Source organism: Petaurus breviceps, unplaced genomic scaffold, assembly GCF_028583685.1.
Source record: "Petaurus breviceps papuanus isolate PSGF00001 unplaced genomic scaffold, PetGlider_PUasm1.0 335523, whole genome shotgun sequence".
NCBI classification, from domain to species: Eukaryota; Metazoa; Chordata; class Mammalia; order Diprotodontia; family Petauridae; genus Petaurus; species Petaurus breviceps.
This window is the reverse complement of record NW_027186105.1, coordinates 1-14,057: the sequence shown is the minus strand read 5'-3', so window position 1 is coordinate 14,057 and position 14,057 is coordinate 1. Positions and strand designations below refer to the sequence as shown.

General features: G+C 38.6%; 1 pseudogene; it reads left to right on the top strand.

The window, feature by feature from the left end:
* Positions 1-6: 6 nt before the first annotated feature.
* LOC138167928 (UDP-glucuronosyltransferase 1A3 pseudogene) lies at positions 7-14,051 on the top strand (annotated as a pseudogene).
* The last annotated feature ends 6 nt before the right edge of the window (positions 14,052-14,057 follow it).

The window sequence follows — 14,057 nt, the reverse complement described above, 5'->3', positions numbered from 1 at the left end:
CCATTGATCCTCACCAGTAATGTGTTGACTACCAGATGGATGAGCAAATGAAATCTTTTGGTTCAGTGGAGGAGAGATCAATGGAGAGGGAGAGAGAGATATTGACATTAATTTTAATGATTAATCTAAGAAAGTCAGTCATGTAAGTGACGAACCAACCAAAAGTTCAATCTCTCTTCAACGTACCCTTTGCCTCATAAAATTTACTGCTTCCCTGACCAAACAAAGAGAAGGCACACAACTGTCAAGACTGGAAACAGAGCAGAGTTTACAGACCCTGCTGTATTCTCAGGTATCCTGGGCTTTGCAGTGATGGCCACAGGGCTCCGACCTTGGCCCTGGGCTCTGGTGGGGCTGGCTCTCTGTGCTGCCTGCCTGGGCTTTGTCAAAGGGGGGAAGCTGCTGGTGATCCCCATGGACGGCAGCCACTGGCTCAGCATGAGGGAAGTGGTCCAGGAGCTCAGCCTGAGAGGCCATGAAAGTGTTGTCCTGGCACCAGAGCTGTCCTTGCACATCAGGGAAGGACAGCACTACACTCTCAGGACCTTTCCAATCACTTTCAGCAGGGACCGTTTTAATGAATTAACTGGATCTCATTTCCAATGGTCGTTTCACCCAAAACCTTTTCTGAAGAGATTTTTTGACATTGTTGTACTTTTTAAGGAGATAAATGACATGTATTTAAGCTTTTGTACAGACTTGTTCTCTAACAAGGACCTGATGAAGACCCTGGAAGATGCCCACTATGATGCTGTTCTAACAGATTCTGTAGTGCCCTGTGGAGCCCTCGTGGCACAGTATCTGTCCATTCCAGCCGTTTATTTCTTGCGAGGTGTCCCCTGTGGTTTAGATGCTGAGAGCACTCAGTGCCCCAACCCACCTTCCTATATTCCCAGATTGTTTACAGAAAACACAGATCGGATGACATTCCTACAGCGCATAAAGAACATTCTGTACCCTTTGCCCCAGAACATGGTGTGTCGTGTGTACATAAAACCCTATGAAATCCTGGCTTCAGAACTCCTTCAGAGAGACATGAGTATAGTGGATGTTCTGAGCCATGGGTCTGTGTGGCTTGTGAGGTCGGACTTTGTGATGGATTACCCTAAACCCATCATGCCAAACATGGTCTTCATCGGGGGCATCAACTGTGCCAATGCCAAACAGCTCTCTCAGGTAGGTATGTGATGCCTTAGCCAACATTGCAGGTGCCTCCCAGTGGGTTAATTACAGCATCTTGTGTCTAAGAGAAAATCAGTCTACATTTTTAATTAGTCCCCAGACTTTTGATGACCCAGGGTGTGCCAAGATGAAGATTGCCTTATGAGGTTTGTGACATTTCCTGAATTAGGCAGAACTGGGGAGTTGGCTTGAGGCAGAGGGATATGTCTGAGTGCTTTGGTTGGAAAACGCTTTTTGCCTTGGTTTCTTTGTGTTCTCACTGTCTCTAGATCTCCAGTCTTTCAGGTCCTTAGGAAGCAGGAGCCCTGATTCTGCCACTGACCAGCTGTGTGGCCGTGGAGAAGGGCTGTGTGCCTTTATATTTTATTTTATGTGTGCAGTTTATTTTCCTCTTTAGTCATTGAAAGGAGAGGTAGCACACAGACTTGGGTTTCTTCAGTGAGCCTTTGGGTCCTTGGTCACAGGCTCATGGGCTCATAGGTTGGAGAGACCTCAGACACCTTCTCATCCCTCTTTTTCCATCTGGCGAGGGGCAGCCTGGCTGGGGACAGGACACAGGACTTCAAGTCCTGGAAATTTGGGTTCAAATATGGCCTCCCTCTGTGATGCTGGGATCTGCTCTCTGGGCTTCAGGCTTAGCATCAATAAAATGAGCCTGGTCTCAGTGACTTCCAAGGTCTCTTCAATTTCCCAATCTATGGCCTAGAGAACTGAGGGCATCCAGATAGCCAAGGGGATGGAGTGCCACACCTACCTGGATTCAGGAAGACTCATCTTGCTAGCTGTGTGAACCCGGGCAAGTCACTGCACCCTGTCTGCCTCAGTTTCCTTCTCTGTAAAATGAGCTCAAGAAGGAAATGGCAACACTTCAGTATCTTTACCAAGAAAACCCCCAATGTGGTCACAGAGAATTGGACATGACTAAAAATGACTGAACAACTACAACAAAATGCAATTCATTTTCAGGGAATTTAAGTGACTTGCCACAGGTCATGGGAATAGGAAGACTTTAGAGGCATGTGCTGCATGAGGAACACATATTTTCTTTAATAAGTAATATGGTTTTTTCCTCCAATTATATGTTAAAACAATTTTAACATTTCTTATTTTTATATTGAATTCCAAATTCTACCCCTCCTTCTGTCCCTGTCTCCCTGTCTCCCTCCCCAAAACAGTAAGTAATCTGCCATAGGTCATACATGTACAGTCATGTAAGCCATTTCCCTATTAGCTATTTTGTACAAGAAGCTTTCTGCCACCTCTCCCTCATTCCAAAGGTTGTACTTCTGGTCACCACCTCCCCCATCTGCCCTCCCTCTTCTATTATTCCCTCCCTTTTTACTTCCTTATAAGGTAAAGCAGATTTCTGTATGCAATTGAGTGTGTATTTTATTCCCTCTTTGAGCCAATTCTGATGAGAGTAAAGTTTTCCACCACCCCTCCCCATCTTCTCCTCCATTACAGCAGCTCTTTCCTGCCTCTTTTATGTGACATAATTTAGCTCATTCTATCTCTCCCCCCCCTTCTTCCTGTGCAGTCTTCTTCCTCCCTCCTTAGTTTTGTTGTGGGCGAATCATCCCATCAAAGTCACCTTGTGTCCACATGCTCTGTCTCTCTATAGTCCCTTCTAATTGGCCTTTTGGTAATAAAGTTCTTCAAGGTTACAAATATTCTCTTGCCATAGGGAAATATAAACTATTGATTCTTTTTTTCTCCTTCTTGTTTCCTTTATATCCTTTTGTGTTTCCCTTGAGTCTTGTATTTGGAGATCAATTTTTAAAATTCAGTTCTGGTCTTTTAATTAGCAGTGTTTTAAAGTCCTCTATTTTGTTAAATATCCATTTTCTTCCCCAAAGCATTAGATTCCATTTCAGGAGCAAGACCCTCAACATATATTTTCTATGTGAAAATGTCAGCATTCCTGATATTTCCTCCTGATATTCCAAATATGAACTTTTTAAAGTCTGCATATAACAGTGACCACTTTGGCCCCACCACCTGAAGGCTAGCTGCTGACCCCTGGTCTGGGGGTGATTAGGGAGATCTAGGCTCTCAGCAAATGACTCCAGCTCCCATCAGTGATGCTCCTTCCATTGAAGTCACTAATAGTCACATTAACATTTACAAACCAAAGCAGAAGCACGAATATACACACTTACTTCCCCTACTCATGGGAGTGAATCCTTGCCCACACCATACCACCTCAGTCTCTGGGAAGGGAAGGGAAGGGAGATTAGGTTCCCAGCTTAGTTCAATTCTTATGGAACCTAGTCCCAAGTTCAAGTCCAAGCCCTGACCTTTGGCTCTTCTTGACCTTGGGCACCCCAACTTCTTTGACCTTCCCTGACAGTCTGATGAGCTGCAACATCTGGCTTGAAATCCTGCCTACCAGACTCCTAGGATTCAAACTCCTAGGTCTCATGGGCAGTACTTCCAGCACCTGAAAGTGAGAAGGACAAAGAGACCAGAGACCACAGTTCCCTTTCTCAGGGCTACAAGAGAAAGGAAAAGGGGGAGGAGCTGTGGGGGGAGAAGTATCCCCCTCCCCTAATGGGTCAGTTCATGGAACCTTCTCTGGGAGTGAACTGGAATCTTCACCGTTTAGATGCAAGAGGAGAGAGAAACTGTCCAATTCTGGCAGTTTTGAAATACACGATATGAACCTAGACATAGAGCCAATTAAAAGCAGCTCCTCTATCCCACACAGAAGAAGACACAGGATGCGTCTACGCTAGGCTATCTGGGCATGTTCCAAATACCCCATTGCAAACAGAGAGACAGTAAGACAGACAGACAGAGACAGAGACACAGGAGACAGAGAGAGACAGAGACAGAGAGAGAGACAGAGACAGAGATAATGAGGCAGAGACAGACAGAGATAAAGAAAGACAGAGACACAGGAGACAGAGACAGAGATAGTGAGGCAAAGAGAGACAGGGAGAGAATTGTGCAGCTCTTGGGGGATGGAAATAGACAATTCTCTCTATTTTCTTTCAGATTTCTTCAGTGTCTCTTTGGTCAATTCATTTTTAAGGTTTTATTGATGTTTTGTGTTCACATTACATTTATTGGTTACTCCTACTTTATGAGAGGTCTCTTGTAACAGTGAAAGGGTGAAGTAGGGCTAAGATTACAGTCATTCCCTCTGAAGATGCATACATTTCACATCTTTAGGAACCACCTCACTTCCCTATTTCTAAAAAGTCAACAGAAGTTTTATTTTCTTTCTCCCACACTACATTCCATTAGAAAAAAGAAAAGAAGATAAAATTTCTTGAAACAAATAAATACAGGCAAGTAAAACCAATTCCTTTGAAAGCTGGGTATGAGAATAGCTATGTCTCCCTCTGCTCTCCAAGCCCAGCCCTTTGCCATGATGGAGAGCATGTCTCAGCAGCAGTCCCTTAATGGGAAAGCAGTGGGTAAGATGCACATCAAGAAGTCTTCATTGTTATAATTTTCAGCAAACACGCAGTAGAACAGATGGTTGCTCTCACTGGGGGCCATCCCAAGTCGGGGGTGCTTCTCTGCAGAAACCTTCTAAGAGTTGGAGTCTCAGCAGCAGAAGGTACACGGCAGGACAGCGGAGGCTGTGCCGCAGGCAGGAAGCTGGCTTTCCTGGAGGTGCTCCTTCATCCCATCTAGCACCAATTCCATGGCACAAAGTTTTGCCCAGAGAATCTAGCAGCAAATGTACCTGGGGGGAAAAAACAAATGAGGTCAAGATATAATTTACCATGAACATAAACAGAAGCTATAATTGATGGGACCTATCTAAATCGACACTATTGTAAACAAGGAAATGAAAAAAAGAAATCAACCCTTTTCCAAACCAACATTTTTTTTGGGGGGGGAGGGGTAAAAAATTTGTTTCTGAAAGGAATTAGCCCATACTTTTCATTAACAGATTTTATGGCAAGGTAAGACATATAGTCTCTTATTAACTCAGTCTAAGTTGAGTTTCCTGAGTTGGATTGTGTGTGGCATTTAATTTCATTTTAAGTTACTTCCAAAATTAGTGCACAATAGTACAATTAAAGACTTCAAGTCACCTTTCTCTCTCTCAAAACAAAAACAAAACACTTTTTCTTAAGTATATCAAGCTCATTTGACTTGGCATAAGTAGAAGTTTTCTTTTTCTAAATCATCAAAATACATATACATGATAATACATTAGATAGCAATCTTACATGTCTATCACAATGGTATTTAATATTCCATCCTGCCCAACCCTCTTTCCCCAACCACCCAGAACAAATGTCATTTTATGATGCATTGTGCACCTCTGAGGTTGCCTTTTCCATTTTAGGACCGTGTAAGCAAAATCTGGCTGGTGCCTCAGAGATGACCTGGCACCAGTTTTTCATTCTGTATATTTAGAGTGAAGTCACACACACAGAGACAACAACAACAAACTTCATAAAGTCATCTTTGATCATTCAAAACAAAACAGAAGGCTATGGAGGGCATGGTGGGGAGTAAGGTGGCAAGGAGGACACGAAGCCCAGTTGTGAAGGGTTTTAAATGCTTAAAAAAAGGAGTTTCCATTGGCTCCTAGAGGCCAGAGGAACAGCAGGAGGTATTCTAATTACCTAGGGCTTTAAGGGGACAGGGTGGGTGGAGTGGGAAGTGAGGAGGTCTAGTCATTCCAGATCTCAGACTTTATTACAAAGTTATAATCATCAAGATGATTTGGTACTCAGATCTTAAACTGTATCATAAAGCAATAATTATCAAAACAATCTGATTCTGGCTAAGGAATAAAGTGGTGAATCGGTGGAATAGATTAGGTGCAAATTATGTTAAAGTAAATGACCATAGTAATCTCATCTGTGATAAACACAAAGATCCATGCTTTTGGAACAAAAATTTATTATTTGACAAAAAGTTCTGGGAAAACTGGAAAACAGTATGGTAGAAACTAGGGACAGACCAACATCTCGTACCATGTATCAAGATAAAGTTAAAATGGGTACATAAATAGGAACATGGAATATTTTATTTGTCAGATAGATAAGGGAAGAATTTAGTCCCAAAGACAATATAGAGAGCATTACAAAATGTAAAATAGATTATTTTTATTCTATAAAATTAAAAAAGGTTTTGCATAAACAAAACAAATGCAACCAAAATTAAAAACAAAGCAGACAACTGGAAAAGAAATTTTTCAATCAGTATCTGATAAAGTCCTCATTTCTCAAATATATAGAGAACTGAGTCAAATTTATTAAAATACGAGTGATGCCCCAATTGATAAATGATCAAAGTATATGAACAGGTAGTTTTCAGAAAAAAGAAATCAAAGCTATCTATAGTCATACAAAAACTAATTGGAAATTAAACAATTTAATACTGAAGAATGAGTGAGTCAAACAAGAAATTATAGGAACAATCAGTAATTTCATTCAAGAGAATGATAATAATGAGACAACATACCAAAATTTGTGGGATGCATTAAAGGCAGTTCTTAGGGGAAGTTTTATATCCCTCAGTGCATACATGATTAAATTAGAGAAAAGGGAGGCCAGTGAATTGGGCATGCAATTGAAAAACCTAGAAAAAGAACAAATTGAAATTCCCCAATTAAATACTAAATTAGAAACATTGAAAACCAAAGGAGAGATTAATAAAATTGAAATCAAGAAAACTATTGAATTAATAAATAAAACTAAGAGCTGGTTTTATGAAAAAAAGCAATAAAATTGATAGACCCCTAGTCAATATGAGAAAAAAAGAAGAAAACCAAATTATGAGTATCAAAAATGAAAGCGGTGAATCTGCCTCCAATGAAGAGGAAATCAAAACAATAATTAGGAATTATTTTTCCCAATTGTATGCACATAAATTTAACAATCTTAGTGAAATGGATGAATAGTTACAAAAATATAAGTTGCCCAGATTAACTGAAGAGGAATACTTAAATAACCCCATCTCAGAAAAAGAAATCAAACAAGTCATCAGTGAACTCCTAGGAAAGACTCTCCAGGGCCAGATGGATTTACTAGTGAATTCTATCATACATTTAAAGAACAATTGATTCCAATACTCTACCAACTATTTGGGAAAATTAGTGAAGAAGAAGTCCTACCAAATTCTTTTTATGACACAAATATGGTACTGATACCTAAATCAGGAAGAGATAAAACAGAGAAAGAAAATTATAGACCAATTTCCCTCATGAATATAGAGGCAAAAATTTTAAATAAAATATTAGCTGAAAGAATCTCAAGAATAATACACTTTCATCAGGTAGGATTTATTCCGGGTGTGCAAGGATGGTTTACTATTAGGAAAACCATCAGTATAATTGATCATATCAACAATAAAACTAGCAGAAACCACATGATTATCTCATTAGATGCAGAAAAGGCTTTTGACAAAAAACAACATCCATTCCTATTAAAAACACTAGAATGTATAGGAATAAATGAAGCCTTCCCTAAAATAATAGGTAGTATCTATTTAAAACCATCAGCAAGTATTATATGTAATGGGGTTAAGCTAGAAGCATTTCCAATAAGATCAGGGGTGAAACAAGGGTGTCCACCATCTCTTATTCAATCTGGTACTAGAAATGTTAGCAGTAGCCATTAGAGAAGAGAAAGAAATCAAAGGAATCAAATTAGGCAAAGAAGAACCCAAGCTATCACTCTTTGCAGATGATATGATGATATACTTAGAGAATCCTAGAGAATCAAGAAAAAAACTACTTGAGATAATAAATAAATTTGGCAAAGTTGCAGGATATAAAATAAACCCACATAAATCCTCAGAATTCCTGTATATTTCCAATGAAATTCAAAAGCAGGAGATAGAAAGAGAAATCCCATTTAAAGTTACTGTAGACATTATAAAATATTTGGGAATCTACCTGCCAAAACAAACCCAGGACCTATATGATCACAACTACAAAACACTTTTCACACAAATAAAGTCTGATCTAACTAATTGGAAAAATATCAACTGCTCATGGCTGGGTCGAGCTAATATAATAAAAATGACAATTTTACCTAAATTAAATTATATATTTAGTGCCGTACCAATCAATTTACCAAAAAGCTACTTTATAGAGCTAGAAAAAATAGGAACAAAATTCATTCGGAAGAACAAACGGTCCAGAATATCAAGGGAATTAATGAAAAGAAATGCTAGGGAAGGTGAACTAGCTATACCAGATTTTAATCTGTATTATAAAGCAACAGTCATCAAAACTACTTGGTACTGGCTGAGGAATAGAGTAGTGGATTGATGGAATAGATTAGGCACACGAGATTCAGCAGTCAATGACTATAGTAATCTATTGTTTGATAAACCCAAAGACCCCAGTTTTGGAGATAAGAACTCACTATTTGACAAAAATTGCTGGGAAAACTGGAATATAGTATGGCAGAACTTGGGCATAGACCATTATCTAATATCATATACCAAAATCAAGTCTAAATGGGTGCATGATCTAGGTATAAAGGTTGATACTGTAAGCAATCTTGGAAAGCAAGGAATAGTTTACCTGTCAGATTTGTGGAGAGGGAAAGACTTTATGACCAAACAAGAATTAGAGAGCATTATAAAATGCAAAATGGACAATTTTGATTACATTAAATTGAAAAGCTTCTGTACAAACAAAGCCAATGTAACCAATATTAAGAGGGAGATGGGAAATTGGGAAAGAATTTTTACAACCTATGTCTCTGATAAAGGATTCATTTCTAAAATATACAGAGAATTAAGTCAATCTATAAGAATACAAGTCATTCCCGAATTGATAAATGGTCAAAGGATATGAACATGCTGTTTTCAGAGAAAGAAATTAAAGATATCTAAAAGCATATGAAGAAATGCTCTAAATCACTATTGATTAGAGAAATGAAAATCAAAACAACTCTGAGGTACCACATCTCACCGGTCAGATTGGCTAAGATGACAAAACAAGAAAATGACAAATGCTGGAGAGGATGTGGGCAAATTGGAACACTAATGCATTGCTGGTGGGTTTGTGAACTATTCCAATCTTTCTGGAGAGCAATCTGGAATTGTGCCTAAAAGGCTATAAATAACTTCATACCCTTTAACCCAGCTTTTCCACTTCTAGGGTTATACCCCAGAGAGATCATAGAAGTGGGAGGAAGACCCATATGTACAAAAATATTTATAGCAGCTCTTTTTGTGGTGGCAAATAATTGGAAATTAAGGGGGTGCCCATCAATTGGGGAATGACTGAACAAGTTGTGGTATATGCATGTAATGGAATGCTATCGTGCTATAAGAAATGAGGAGCAGATGGACTTCATATTTACCTGGAGAGGCTTATATGAACTGATGCTGAGTGAGTAGAGTAGAACCAAGAGAAACTCATACACAATTACAGACACAATGTATGTGTGATGACCAACTTTGATAAACTGGACTCTTCTCAGCAATGCAGTGATATAAGTCAATCCCAAAAGACTCATGATGGAGAGAGGTCTACATCCAGAGAAAGAACTAGAAAGAATTGAGTTTGAATCCAAATTGAAGCAAACTACCTGATCTTTTTCTTGTTTGGTTTTATTTCTTCTTTAATATTTTTCCTTCCATCTGATACAATCCGTCTATATAACTTGACTAACGTCTAATGTGAAAGTATTTGCAGATCCTATACTTGACTGTATGCCTCCATGGGGAGGGAGGGGAGGGAGGGAGACAAAATTTGAAACTCAAGGAATTGTGGAATTGAATCTTGTAAACTAAAAGTAAACAAACAAATTAATAAAAAAAACAAAATTAAAAAGAAAGCAGACAATTGGAAAAGAAAAATTTCACTCAGTATCTCTGATAAAGGCCTCATTTCTCAAATATATAAAGAACTGGGTCTAATTTATAAAAATACAAGTCATGCCCCAATTGATAAATGATCAAAGTATATGAACAGGTAGTTTTCAAAAAAAGAAATCAAAGCTATCTATAGTCATATAAAAATGCTCTAAATCACTATTTATTAGAGGAATGCAAATTAAAACAGCTCTGAGGCACCATCTCACACTATCAGATTGCCTAATATGACAGAAAAAAAGGAGAATGATGAATGTTGGTGGGGATGCAGGAAAACTGGGATACTAATGCATTGTTGTGGAGCTGTGAACTGATCCTGTCATCCTGGAAAGCAATTTGGAACTATGTCCAAAAGGCTATAAAACTGCATACCCTTTGATACAGCAATACCACTGCCAGGTCTATATCCCAAAAATATCCAAAAGAGGCATGGGAGGGAGGGAAAGACCTATTTGTACAAAAATATTTATAGCAGCTCTTTTTGTAATGGCTAAGAATTGAAAACTGAGTAGATATCCATCAATTGGGAAACGGTTAAACAAGCTGTGGTATCAGATTGTGATGAAATATTATTGTGCTATAAGAAATGACAAACAGGATGATTTCAGAAAAACCTGGAAAGACTTAGATGAACTGATGCAAGGTGAAGTAAGCAAACCAGGAGAGCATTGCACACTGTAATAACAATATTGTACAATGAAGAACTGTGAATATCTTAGGTATTTTCAGCAATACAATGATCCAAGACAATCCCAAAGGACAGATGATGACACATATAATCCACCTCTAGAGAAAAAAAAACTGATATTATTTGAATACAAACTGAAGTATACTGTTTCTACTTTCTTTTCATTCTTTTTCTTTTTTTTTTGTTCTTCTTGAACAAAATGACTAATATAGAGATATTTTACATGATTACATATATGTAACCTATATTTATCTGATTGCATACTGTCTCAGGAAGAGGGGAGAAAATGGAGAGAGGGATAGAATTTAGAACTAAAAAATTTTTAAATGTTAAAAATTGTTTCAACATGTAATTGGGGGCAAATAATATATATATATATATATATATATATATATAAACAAAAAGAGAGAATAAGTCAAGGAAATCATCAATAGGAATATCACAGCTTAGAATACATCTTATTATTTATCATGTATCTTTGAGAAGACTCATTAAAGGATATCAGAAATAAATAAGGTGCCTAGGTCACCACACACACAAAAAGATGATTTGGTACTGGTTTTAAAAATTGAGAAATCCATCAATGGAAGAAATTAGTTATACGACAAATGGAAGAAAATGAAACCAGTAGCCCTATGTTTCATAAATACCAAATCCTCAACTGCTGGGGTGAGAACTCACTATTTTACAAAAACTGCTAGGAAAACTGGCAATTACTTTGGCAGAAATTAGGTGTGGACCAACACCTCACACCATATACCAAAATAAGCTCCAAATGAATACATGACAATTATAAAAGATTACACCATAAACAAATTAAAGGAATAGAGAAGAGATTGTCTGTCAGAGACATGGTTAAAGGAAGAATTCATGACCAAACAAGGGATAGAAAGGATTTTACAAGAGAAAACAGATTATTTCAATTACATAAAATTAAAAGGTTTTTACACAAACAAAACCATTGCAGCAAAAATTCAGAGGGAAACAGTTAGTTGGGAAAAAATTCACTGCAGCAAATTTCTCTGAGAAGGTGTCATTTTTAAGAGATGTGAGGAACAGAGTCAAATTTGTAAAACTAAAAGCCATTTCCCAATTGATAAATAGTTAAATGATATAAATAGCATACATTCTCATGGGGAAAACTGTGTATGTAAAGTAGTGGCATGTAGGGAAGGCTGGTATGGACAAAGATGTCGAAGAAGATGATGAATAGGGTCAAAGGGCAATTTTCTAAAATATCATTTCCAGGAATGATCCTGTTGATGTGATTATTGTTGTTAGAACACAAGCTGGACAAAAAGGAAGGGAGGAAGGAACGCTTGGCTCGGAGGCCTAGGAAGAGGCATAAGGGGAGGGGCTGATTCTGGGTAAGAGGATGTAAATCCTTACCTGTCACAGCTAGTGACAGAGGTGAGGTTATTATCTATTAGAAAACATTGTTCTCAATTTCTTTATAGATCAGCGTCATGTCTGAGAAGTTGTAGTAACAGTTTAGTCTGTGACAATGTTGTGGGAGTTGTCATGTGTATTTTGAGGTCTGGATTTGTAGAAGAGAAATTTGTTGTTTGTCAAACCATGAAAAATAGAGAGCCTCTAAGATATAATGATTAAAGTAATTAGCAGATACAATAATGATAAGTGTAAATGACTTGCCTAAAGGCAAATAAGCAGATGGTGTTAAACCAAGCATTTCAACCGAGGTCTTCTATTAGTGATGATGAGGAGGATGTTAATAGAAGCACACAATGATTACAGATTTGCAAACCACTCTATGTACCCTATGTCATTGGATTACTATAAGGTAGTAGAGGAATTATTCCATTCCTAGAAAACTAAGTATAGGAGAATATGAATGACTTTCCCAGGATCATACAGCTAGTAAATGTTGAAGGTAGCCTTTGAATCCAGGTCTTTCTAGCTACAAGTACACTCCCCTACATAAGACTCCATGCTATTAAAAGTGTGTGTGTGGGTTTAATAGTAAATCAACAATCCTGGTTAAGCATCCATTATGAACCAAGCGCCGTGTTAAGTACAAATGATACAAAGAAAGGGAAAATACGGCCCCTACCCTCCAGGACCCCACGGTTTAGTAGAGGCAGCAGGTTGCCAAGAGCCCTGTACAAACAAGCAATGCACAGAAGAAATTGGAGACGAGGGACGGAAGAACAGGCAGTGAGATTAAACAGGAGCAAGAAAAGCTTCATGCAGAAGATAAAATGTTAGCTCGAACTTGAAGGAAGCCAGAGATGGAGGGTAGAGAGGAGGAAGAAGAGAATCCCAAGCACAGGGTGTAATGTTAACGGGATGTGAGATCTTCCCTGCCCATCAATGGAACTCAAGTGGGACCCATTAAGGGAAGTTTGCTTAGGGGACGCTTGCTTGTAGGAAGGCTTTCACACCTTTTGCTCATTTCTAATTAGGCCCTGAGTCAGGAGGGTTTTAATGGCCTCTGCTCTGAGAAGTGTAAGTGTACTGAGCTGGTATTTTGCTTTGGGGGCTCTCTCATGAGAAGGATCTTGTGATTGCCTGGTCAAGATTCTGAGTTGCCATATGTTCAGAGCTCCTTGACTGCTTGGATGTAAAGGCTCTCTCAATCCAGTAATGTATGTCTAGTATACACTTGATTAAGGCTCTCAGAGCTCTCTGTGGTGGTTTTTATTTCCCTGTTTGTATTCTCTCTGAATTTCAGGGTGCTGACTTTTCCCCTGAACTAGTGAAAGTGATTAAAGAAGATTGTAGACCCCTTAAACAGTTTTCTTTCCTAGTAAAGTAGATCTAAGAACCTGTGCTAACAGCCATCCTGGGTATGCCAGTGTGGTGGCTACTACAGGGGGATGGCCTCTGGAAAAGCCCAGAGTCCCCAGATGGAGCAGCAAGGTCACTGTGTCATAATCATGGAGTGTGTGGAGTGGTGTCAAATGTAAGAAGACAGTACAGTTAGAAAGGGTTCAGTTTGGGAAGGGATTTTAATGCTAAACAAGGATTTTGCATTTGATCCTGGAAGTGATAGGAAGACACTGGAGCTCCTTGAGCAAGCCAGGGTGAGTGGTTAACATAGCAGACCTATGACTATAGAAGATAACTTTGTCAGCTGAATGAAGGGTGAATTGGACTGGGGAGAGACTTGAGGCAGGGAGACTAATTAATAATGATAATTATTGTAGCCAACATTTAAATAGTGCTTTAAGGATTGCAAAGAATTTTTAAAATATCTCATTTGATCCTCACAACAAAGTTTGGAGGAAAGTACAGGTGGTGAAACTAAGGCAGACAGCAGTTTAATGACTTGCTCAGGGACACATGGCTAGTAAGTGTCTGCAGCCAGATTTGAATTTGGATGTACCTGACTCCAGGTCCAGTGCACCATCCTTCATTC